Source organism: Corythoichthys intestinalis, chromosome 5 (assembly GCF_030265065.1).
Source record: "Corythoichthys intestinalis isolate RoL2023-P3 chromosome 5, ASM3026506v1, whole genome shotgun sequence".
Lineage (NCBI taxonomy): Eukaryota > Metazoa > Chordata > Actinopteri > Syngnathiformes > Syngnathidae > Corythoichthys > Corythoichthys intestinalis.
This window is the reverse complement of record NC_080399.1, coordinates 30,970,751-30,982,185: the sequence shown is the minus strand read 5'-3', so window position 1 is coordinate 30,982,185 and position 11,435 is coordinate 30,970,751.

Sequence of the window (11,435 nt, the reverse complement as noted above, 5' to 3'; positions counted from 1 at the left end):
TCCCTGACAAGATTATCATGTAACCTCACAGGGAAATATGAGTCACATGTGTGCAATGACCATTGCGGGAATCAATGTTATGATGTCACTGGCGATTGGAGGATGCATTAATACAAAAAAAAAAATGTTGCGGGCACAAAAAAAAACCTCAACCCTTGCAAATAATTGCAACCATAGCTTTTTTCTTCAGCATTTTGAAACTATGAGTCATTAATAAAGACTTTCAGCTTACTTCCTGAAGTAATTTTTCATTTTTCAACTGAGGCAGGCATAGTTTTAATGCTGAAGACGTTTAACCCTTAAATGAGCAAGAGAGTATTTTTGGTCATTAAGATAACTTTGTTGTGACGTTTGAGACCTTAAAACCTTTATAGGGCAAGTGACTATTTTATACTATTATTCATTTTTATAATTATAAATAAATCTATAGACAAGTTTCCTGAGCAAAATATGGGCAGCGCCATCTTGGAAAATGTCTGCTCTGAACTTCCTGTCATGTACGTGACGGAGGAACAGTTGCATATCGCAGACACAGGATTTTATTGATGTTGACATGCAAATAAAACAATCAGGTCAAGCGGTAATGGCTAGTTGGCATGCAAATGTATGCTTAATCGCTGACGACCTGACGCTGACTGCTGTGTGTTCGTGCCTTATATACTGTTCTCAGTTGTTCTTTGTGACATATTAAAGAGTACACAGTCCTTGTGATGAAAGCTTTGTGATGCATGAGTGTGATGCAATATGCTGGTACATTGGTACATGACACTTCCGGTTTAGGAAAAACATCATTATTTGCGGCTGAAATAAGCATTGTGTTGACAAAGTTAAAACTGCAAAATCAAGCCGGAGTAACCCACAGAATCTCTAAAAATTGATTCAGCACGACGTAGATGAGACGTTGATGAGAGTGTATGATTTTTCTTATTACTTCGTTGATCATTCGTGGACAAAATTATAACAACCTGTAAGTCTGTGTAGACGTGAGGTATCGATTGATATGCCAACCACTTGAGTGACCAAAAAGAGGTGAAATTGCAAGTTAAATTACATTTGCCGAATACGGAAGGGCTGACATGGATTTTGCTGTTACAAGGAAATACTACAGAAGATGTACATATAAACAAAAATAGAAATCCATTCTTTTTTATTGCATATATTGATAGCAATAAAACATTTGGACAACATGATTCCATTTCTTGTTTTATTTAAACGATTGGTGCATGTGCAAGTCACACATTCAAGTTGATTTTTTTTCATCGTATTTAACCGTTGATGTTGATAGATGTCCAATTCATTTAAACCGGGAAGACTGGCAGTGAATGCTCATGTTTCAGTCCCATTGACGGTCCTAGACGTCCAATGCATTTTGCCTGGAAGGGGCGAATGAGCAGTTCGGAGTCTAAATGGATTGGACGTGTAGTGCCGTTAATGGCGGTCAACGAGTTAAATCAGTAGCATGAAAGGGTTGTGCATAAAAGGGTTTATATAGAAATCAGCCCATGTTTACTTTACTAAAACAATATGTACGGTGGCCACCAACTCCCTTCCAGTGTCAGATGAAACCAGTTCCTTTGTTCAGGAAGCAGCATATGGAACTACGCCTATTACTCAGAGAGGCCTGTTTGAGTGATCCAAGCAGGGGACCAATATGGTGTGAGAGCAATAACTCATTGGGACTGACCACCACATTTAGAGAACACATTCCCGCCCACTCGGCCATTTGTAAAAAGCGACTTTTACAAATCACCCCAATAATGACCACCTCCCAGGCTTCAAAGGACCCTCGCAATTAATTCACTGTGACAAAAAAGAGGAGCGATGAAACTCACAAAATAGTCTTTGTCCAATAAACCAGCTTACCACACGTGTTCTAGACTCAAAATGTGATGCATGATTACTGATGTTGTTGCATTTAGAGTATATTACCTAACTGGACAACACTAAACCCACATACAATTGTTCATGTTGTTAAGTCATATTTCCAGATTTAAGTCCTCACACATCTCAAATTCATTCATTTTTATTTGCTTCTGAGAATAAAATTTTTTTGACTGGGCATAAATGGAATACATGGATATAGTGCACAGTTGCAGGTAATCTGGACAGGCTCCTGATTCAGCCTCATTCCAGCAGAGAAGTGTGAAAGTCAAACCTTTGTAAACACATACTGTAGTCATCTGCAGACTGAGTCTATGAATACATTATTATTCTTACAGACAAATCAAACACTGGAAAAGGGCGCGAAATAGCGTGAAATTCAATTAGTGTTGATCCGATTCCATTTTTTGCTCCCAATACGATTCCAATACCTGGCTTTATGGTATCGTAAAATGTACAAAATAGTCCTTTTGTGGCACGGTAGCTGAGTGGTTAGCACGTCCTCCTCACAGTTCTGTGATCAAGGGTTCAATCCCGGGCTTTGGCCTTCCTGTGTGGAGTTTGCATTTCTCCCCGTGCCTGCGTGGGTTTCCTCCCACGTCCCAAAAACATGCATGGTAGGATGATTGAACACTCTAAATTGTCCGTAGGTATGAGTGTGGGCATGAATGGTTGTATGTCTCCTTGTGCCCTGCGATTGGCTGGCAACCAGTTCAGGGTGTCTCCTGCATACTGCCCGCAGTTAACTGGGATAGGCTCCAGCACCTCCGCGACCCTCATGAGGAAAAGCGGCATGGAAAATGAATGAATGAATAGTTTTGTTGTTGTTGTTGTTTTTTTTTTAGTACTAAATTACTGCATACTCATTAGAATGTAAAATAATTGCTATCATGTCATGACATACACTGCTTAAAAACCTTTTTGAAACAGGAAAAAAAATCTCATACAAACTTTGTTTTTGCACAATCAATGTCATATACCACATTAGTACATTAGCTTAGCTCATGTGCTAATCACCTTTGCTAGGAGACTAAAGACAAGTTTACTGAGCGAAACATGAGCGGCGCCATCTTTGACATTTTCTGCTCCGGACTTCTGGTTTAAACAGAACAACATGAAGTGCGGTTGAAGTAAGCAGTGTGTAGACAAAGTTAAAACTGCAAAATCAAGTTAGAAGAAGCAACGTAATCTCCAATAACTGATTCAGCACAACGTAGATGAAGCTCCGAGACTTTCTGTGTTGCGCGTTTGTTGTTATCATTTTGTTGATCGTTGACAAAATTCTAACAATCTGTGCAGCCTGTGTTAACATGAGGTATAGATTGATACGCCGGCCATTTGACCCCAATAGCAGCTGACTCCGTGCCTGACCCAGCCTCAGCTCGTCAGATCCGCAAAGCAATCACATCCGATGAACGTCAGTGTGGCAGATGCGGCCCGTAGCATCAATCTGACAGTCCAAACTCGATAGCACGTGACTGTGTGGCGGATCCGGCGTGAGCTCACCTGGTTGACATAGCAATCACGTCTGCTGAACGCCTCAGTGCGCCAGATGCGGCCGGGATCATCAATCTGACTGTCCAAATGATAGGCTACACGCTGGTCTGGGGTGGACTATGCAGACCGGACGCGCTAAAAACCTGAAATTTAAGGTTTGGTGTACGACATCACAACAGCGTGCACCCTGAAGGCATCCAATGTGACACGGCGGAGCGATGAGCATTTGAAGTTCTGCGTCAAGGGAACGCGTTGCTCTGTAATTCACCGCTATGCAACTAGAGGGGTGTGGCATTGTCTTTGTACGATATTGGTGAACTTTTGTTGAATTCCTTTAGTTTTCCTCCGGTCATTGACAGCAATGGCAACGAAGATGGAACATGTGAATTTGCACCTGTGGCTAACCTTTATTAAACAAACAAATGTTGTTTATACAAATGGTGAAGCGTAGGCGATACAGAATATGTTTGAAAATGGCGGTGTTGTTGTGCTGAACCGGATTCCGGTTCCACATCTGCCTTCATGAACATGTTGTCCTCCCATGTCATGATGATGGCAGACGGATGCGGTATTTCCAAAAATTGCTTTTTTGAGGGATTTTGATGAGTGATGGCACTCCAGCTCCACTGTTGTTTTGGTTAGAGAAAGTGTAAAATGGAAGTCGCGAGCAGGCATGCGGAAGTAAAGCGGAGGTACCTAAGAAACCTGTCTATACAAGTTCACGATCGTACTCTTCCCCGTTTTACCACCTTCTAATATAGCAAATATAACATCTTTATAAATGCTCATGCCAATGTCAATGTCAACGTATATAAAGCTTAGAACACCACAGACCTGACTATTATTCTCCATCTTACAAAAAATACTCAACGACTTTTAGCTATTTTTTTCTACCGTTAGCGTATTCTTCATTAACTTTGTTGCTTTCTTCAATTTTGTCCTTGTTTTCTTCTTCATTTTCTTCTTCTTCTACAGTGGTTGTAATCGGCGGCCATCTTGGGAAGAGCAACAAGCGCTGTTTTTTTTTGTTTTTTGTTTTTATGGCAGCGTTTTTAACTGGTGACCATCATGGGGAGGTCAACCAGTGTTTATAACAAGGGCGTAGGTTTGCATAGGGACGGTAGGGATATAACACTACCAACTTTTCAGGATACACAAATTGTCCCCACCAACTTTTAAGCAACCCTATTTGCATTATATGATGACTTAAGTTATACAGGTAATTTAAATTGTCTCCCCATATGTTGTAAGGATATTACTGACCCTAACATTATTAAGTGAATTATTTTCATTATGTTCAAACTTACATTTACCCCTTTTCACTGCTGAGTATGCCAGTCCATTTTTTCCCCTCAAATGAACGTTTGATTGGCTGATGACTTGGACCCTCTCTCTACTCCAATATTTTTACAGGGTATTCTTTTTATCCAAGTATTTTTCCCCAATAGCTAAATAAATGTCTTGAGAAGGACCAGTCAGCCCGTCGAGGGGGAACTATTCACAACGAGTAAAACGCAACGAAGAGAGCTGCAAAATGTCATTGTTTCTGTCTCTTTACTTCAATATTTTTACAGGATATTCTTTTTATCCAAGTATTTTCCCCAATTGCTAAATAAATGGCATGGTCATAACAAATAACAGTCTTGTGCTAAATGGAATATGAAATAATAAAAATGCACTTATTCAGGACGACATGGCAAAATTACTCCATAACGGTCAAAACTGTCGACTTCACCTTTACTGTCGCGCCTCCCGAACGATATTTTATGACACCTAAATCGGACATATGTCATTTCCCTTCCCTGGCTTCGGAGAATGTAAACAAACCAAAAGGCGTGACAGCTAGCCGACATGCTAACCCGAACCGAGTGATGTTTCAAAGTCTTCGAAGCGGAAAATCACACATAACTAGCCTGGATTTATTGACATGATGACTGGGTTGTCAATTGTCCTCATGGATCGGCAAACCGCCCGGCGGAGAGCAATTTACAGTTAGTTCCCCGGAGGAGGGTGGCTGCAGTTGTTGTGCAACTAACGTGCTGCTAATGTGCATGAGGAGAGCTTTTTACATGCCTATCAATGATCAAGCGTAAGTAGTCCTTTATTTAAAGAAAGTTTGTAGTGTTTACTTTGTAATCGCTGTATTCGTATTTGACATAATACAAAACAAGATGTTTACTCACTTCCTCGTAAGTCCAATGGTCCCACAGTAAATATCCACGGTGAATGGGAACCTTTTGAAACTCCAAAAAGGCGCATACGCCTCTCCCTCTTACAGAATGATTTTGCTGCAGCCGTTTGGCTGGCGTGATGCGAAAAATAAACGTATTAATCCGCAAAATCAGCTGAATCCTTCGTCCTCATACACAACAGTACGCTGTATAGTGAAGAGGACGTCTTCTACCGTACATGTCACAGCGCCCTCCTCCTCAATGCAAGACTGAAGCCGGAAGTCACTCATTTTCATGGCGCGGGCTTCAAAAAACTAAATAAATCGCTTCCACATACATCCAAGCGGTCCATATCATTCAGGAGCATAAAATACCGCGTATATTATGAAATAAACATGCTTTTTCGTGTCACATGCACTTTAATTACTCTGTAGGAAATGTAGTGAACCGAGGCTTATCCCTTTCTCCCCAATTTTAATTTTAATTTTATTTATGTCGTTTTAAAGCAGCCCGAGTTTTGTTGAGTTTTGCTGTAGTAGTGTCTTACCTGAAAGAAGGCTGAATTTTTATTTATTTTTGTTTATCCCTAAGAGCTTTTTCGTGTTATTTCTAATGTATATTTATATATATATGTATATATTAATTTCTCAACAATGTTGAGTGGTCTTAAGACAAATGTTTATTTATTTATTATTAACAAGTTTGTATTTATTGTGTATTTTAATATAATTTGGGAGTTATGTTCAAATGTTGAAATATAAATTTGCTAATTGAATCCAGACATTTATTCTGGAAGTTTTCAAACTGTTTCTTTAGTAGTTTTTGAAAACAAAGGTTTGAATGGAACAGCGTATCACCTGAACCAATACATATGAAAGTTAGTATAAGTCAATACAGATGTATTTTGCATTGATTATTTAGCCTATAGGGTTTATATTTGTGAGAAATGTGGCCCTGACCCCCATTCACCTGATCTGTTTGGTCTTATGTATCAAATACTTGTTCTCCCCACTGTATATCGTCCCTACCAATGTTGAGACCAAATCTACACCCTTGGTTCATAAACTAAATCTTGAAGAGCACAGCATTGGTGAAATATTTCCCCGTAGTCTCATCTCAAGTAGACCAAATTGTCAGAATGAAAGTTTTCTGCTGATACGCACGTATAGTGATGACAAGGTTTAAAATCATGCTGCATGCAGTCGTTATGAGTCACTGCTTTGCCATCCTTGGTACTTTTGCATTTGTGTTTGTGTGAAATGTGTGAAATGGAAGATACTGTATACCGGTAAGCGTAGACGTGAATAACAATCTGGTAAATGCACTCAGCAAACACCCACACACATAAAATATGCAATGGTACAAGCCCACATGATCAGACAAACTCATCAGTATTGGCTGCCCTCAATTAGCTCTTGTGGGACATTTTTGGCAAACCTCACATTTTGAAAGCAATTACTTTTGACATGCTGGGCAGAAAATTCATCTCATAATTAAAAAGCTAGAGATGTGAAACATGCAAATACATCATCAGTCTTGCATGTTGCAAATCTAAACTCATTTCATTTTCCTTTTTATTAAACTGCATTAACTGTAAAATGTCAAATGAAAAACACATTTACTTTCTGATTTGCTGTGCCACAAGTGTGAAAATGTATTAGTCTTATAAAACAGCAAGAATTGGTTACAGAGGAAAAAATCACTAGTCATTTCCACACTCAAATTTTATTTGAACACTTTCATGCAAATTATGACTTCATTTTTTAACCCCTACAGGGCACTCATTTAACTAATTGCCTGCCATTGATAGCGCTGTTATTTTAAATGACCAAAAAGAGTCACTTGCCCTACAAAGGGTTAAAGGTCTTAAGAGTCAACTTTTCAATAGCTGTCCACTGTGGTGACCACTGCCCTTGAAATGTCGTGTTGTTAGCCTATGTGCAACATGAATTGCATCTGCATAAGAAAGCATTTTAAAATTTATGTTCACAGGACTTCCGAAATAACATGTCAAAAATATCATCAATTACATCGTAAAACAGTACTAAACACAAATGCACAGAAAGAAACAGAAAAAAAACCTCAAAACTATATCTAATCTTTTCCATTTAAAGGATTTTCCTCCACTACAGACTGCTTCACATTTCTTCATTTTATTAGGTAGGTTGGAGAAACAAAGCAAAGCACTATAAATCTGAACATGGTAATAAACCAACCACACCAGCGCTGATGTCTGTTAAGATAAGCAAGTGTGAAAATCAAATTCAATTCCAGAGTGTGTACCACTGCCTTGCCTTGTATTGTCTATAAAATGTTTGTTTAGAAGATGATGAGGGGATGCGACCTTGCCTCCACGCTATGAATGCAAAGACCAACCGAACCACAAGATATTTAATAACTAATAGGAAGAGAAAGATTTGTACTTGTCATCAGCTCCTTACATGAAATGTCTCTTTTTCAGAACTCATAAAGGAGGAAATAAATCTTATCTTTTCCGACCTGTCTTGATTATCAACATACACAGCCAGTTTGACAATTGAACGCCTAGGAACAATCAGCATTTTATGCTTAAGTGCAACAGAACGGAACATAAATATTGTAGAAGCTCCCTGGTGGAACCCTATTACATATAAAATAAATTAAATGTAGCCATTAACCAGTAGACCCAGTTCAGCTTGATTTGCTGCCAGCAGAGAGCAAGCAAGTCTTTTATATCGGCTCCAATCTGCAATTCTTTCCAGAAATCCAATTAAGTTCTAATTGAGTGTTATAAGGTTCATTGATTATGATAGACTCAGCGCAGCACAAAGCACATGAAAAATATCATACCAAATTAGCCGGGACTCCCAGGACACCTTGGGCGACAAGATTTAACAGCATGGCAATATTTTTTAACATGACTCAAATTTAATCGACACACCAACAACCTTCTTGGAGAACAAAATGAAGAGCGAAAATATGAAGAAAATCGATGCATAATTATAAGGTTGCCTAAATAAAAATGCGTGTTGCACAAAATGTAAGAAGAGTGTTAACTTACATTATGGGCCATGCTAGTTCATCTTTCTTATGTTGTTTACACTTGTTGGGGAGACTAAGAGAAGGTCATGAAAAGGCCATTTGGGCAAAGCACAAGAAAGGGTTATTTACTATTCACGCTTCTTCTTCTTTAGAAAACAACAACAACAAAAAACAAGGATTTACACCATTGAATTTATCCTAATTTTCTCAAACGAATCAACATAACTGACTTATAATGCAAACTTGAATGGAAACAGACAAATTCCTCGATTGAGAAAATCCGCAATCTATTGTTCTTATACTATCCTATGAGTTTTAATACACAACAATACCCCAATAGGAGGCGACTGTGTGCCGGATCTGGCCTCAGCTCGCCAGATCCGCAAAGCAATCATGCCTGCTTAACGTCAGTGCGCCAGATGCAGTCCAGATCAGCACTATGAAAGTCCAAATGATGGGATACGCACTGTTCTGGGGCGGACTGTGCAGACCGGACGCGCCCAAAATCTGACATTTAACGGTCGACGTCACTGTCAGCGCGCACCTGAAAGGCAACCAGTGTTGTTAATAACGGCGTTAGAATATAACGGCATTATTTCTTCAGTAGTGAGTAATCTAATTAATTACTTTTCTTATCTTGGCAACACCGTTACCGTTACTGAGGTGGGAAAGGCATGCGTGACGATGTTGGTTGACTGACAAGATAAAAGTCTGAAAAAGACTGACTCATGGGGACGAGAGAGCAGAGCAGCAGTGGGGAGGAGGCAAGGGAGTGAGACGCCATTGCAAACGCAATGCTATTATGCTAGGTGGCTCCAATAATACCTGACTGTAGCCAATAGCCTACAAAATACGCCCACATGGTGCTTCGGTAGATATCACATATATACAGAACTAGATGCAAATGACAGACATCATTAGACTGCATTAGCAACATGTATAATAAAGAACTAGATGCGTTAGTAAACAGCCGCCATCTTAAAGTAGATTTCTCAGGAAGGCTCTGTTGTAGAGAACCTTCCTAGCGAACCTAAGTAACTTTCTATCTAAAATGCTTCTAAATCGGCAAAATCTTGACTTAAATCTATCTTTGAATGATAAAATAGTTTTAAAACTTACACATGTCAAAAGTGGACAGAAGAGAACTAATGCAATAACGGGAGCAATTTTAACAACTTTAACGGTTGATTCACAACATTAAATGACTTCCACACACAGCAAAGGTCACTATCTAGTTATCGCAATATCCGCAATACCCCTGTGTCTAGTTAAGTTTAGGGTAAAGAATTGGGGTAGGGGCCAATTGTCCCCCAAAAACATTTAAACTGTTTTTTTTGTTTGTTTGTTTGTTTGTTTTTTTTGAGAAAAAAAAAACATGAAAATTATCACCAGTTACTTTGCCAAGTAACTAATTACTCTTACATTCAGGTAACGGAGTTACTAACGCAATTAGTTTTACAGTTACAATTAATTTGTAACCGTAATTAATTACTTTTTTAAAGTAAGATTAACAACACTGCTGGCAACTAAACAGAAGAGCATGCAGGAGTCATGAAACAACAGCAGACGGCAAATTTGTAGGGTAAGTGCTTTATTCAAAGTCATAATTGCGTTTTGAAGTCACTGCTTAACTCTTAAAAAAGTCATTCAACCGAGCGTTAATAAAATGGCCGCTGTATTTAAGGAATCTGCCATGTCTGCAAATTAAGTAATTCAATATTTGTTGCATAACAACATATGGAGGGAGAGGGTATTTACTCTTTGTTGATGTAAATATTTCAATGTTTGAATATTATTATTCAAACTGAGCCCCTCCTCGTTGTGTTTGTGTATTTGTGTCACAGCCTTGATTGCACAGATTGGTGAACCTGGGACCAGGTGCCACTGATCATCGTCAGCAGCTTACTTAAACCGGTCCATGACCTCACATCATCGCCAGATCAACAGCTGACTGACGTCACTTTCAGCTAACAAAGACTCTTGTAAACCTCACACTGAGGTAACTTTTGTTTTTTTACCCCCGAGATCCTGTACTGCTTGCCTGCCAGAACACCTGCCTGCTCGTTCACCTGTTCTATTACCAAACTGCCCACCGGATTCTTTGGACACTATCTGCGACCCCCTCTCATCGTCAATGAACTCTTTTTACCACTCCAAGTTGGCCTCTGACTTGTAAAAATAGGTCATATTTAATGTGGAGTTGCTTGGGCTTGTTGTAATTAAAAATATTTTGTGACTAAACAATGTATTGTTATGGTGCATTAAAATGTTAGCATTAATAAATGGTATGAAAAAGAATGTGTTACTATTGCTTTTAATAGAAAAAAATAATTTGCAATATAAACAGAGTACATTGACACATTGAAAAAAATGGACCCCTAATTTAATAATGAAAATGGTTTTGATACAAATCTGGCCCAGATTGAGTAACACGTGTGCCACATCCGGGCCAAACATTAATGTAGTGTCTGCTAATTTCGACCAGTTCTGGCCCAAAACTGATTGCTGATCTGGCAAGTGACTCCATACTGAGTATGGGCCATTGATCAAAAAGACACTGGGGCAGATCCGTTTAACGAAATTGGGGCGAAATTTGCAGTACATCTGGCCCATGTCCGCTCTAGGTATATTTTGCTATCTGGGTAGCCACGTCATGTTGACTTTAGCTAAAATTTGAATGGTTAATTCAGATATCGGAGGACTAAATAAATGCCTAGCCGTCATTTGCTCAAAGTATTTGCTCTTTCAAAGAGGTCATATCAGGGCAATCTTCATTTGGTATGACTTTGCCACACGCACATACTCACATAAAAAACCTCTAACAATACAGAAATTTCACATAAGAGTGGTTATTATTTAATTTAT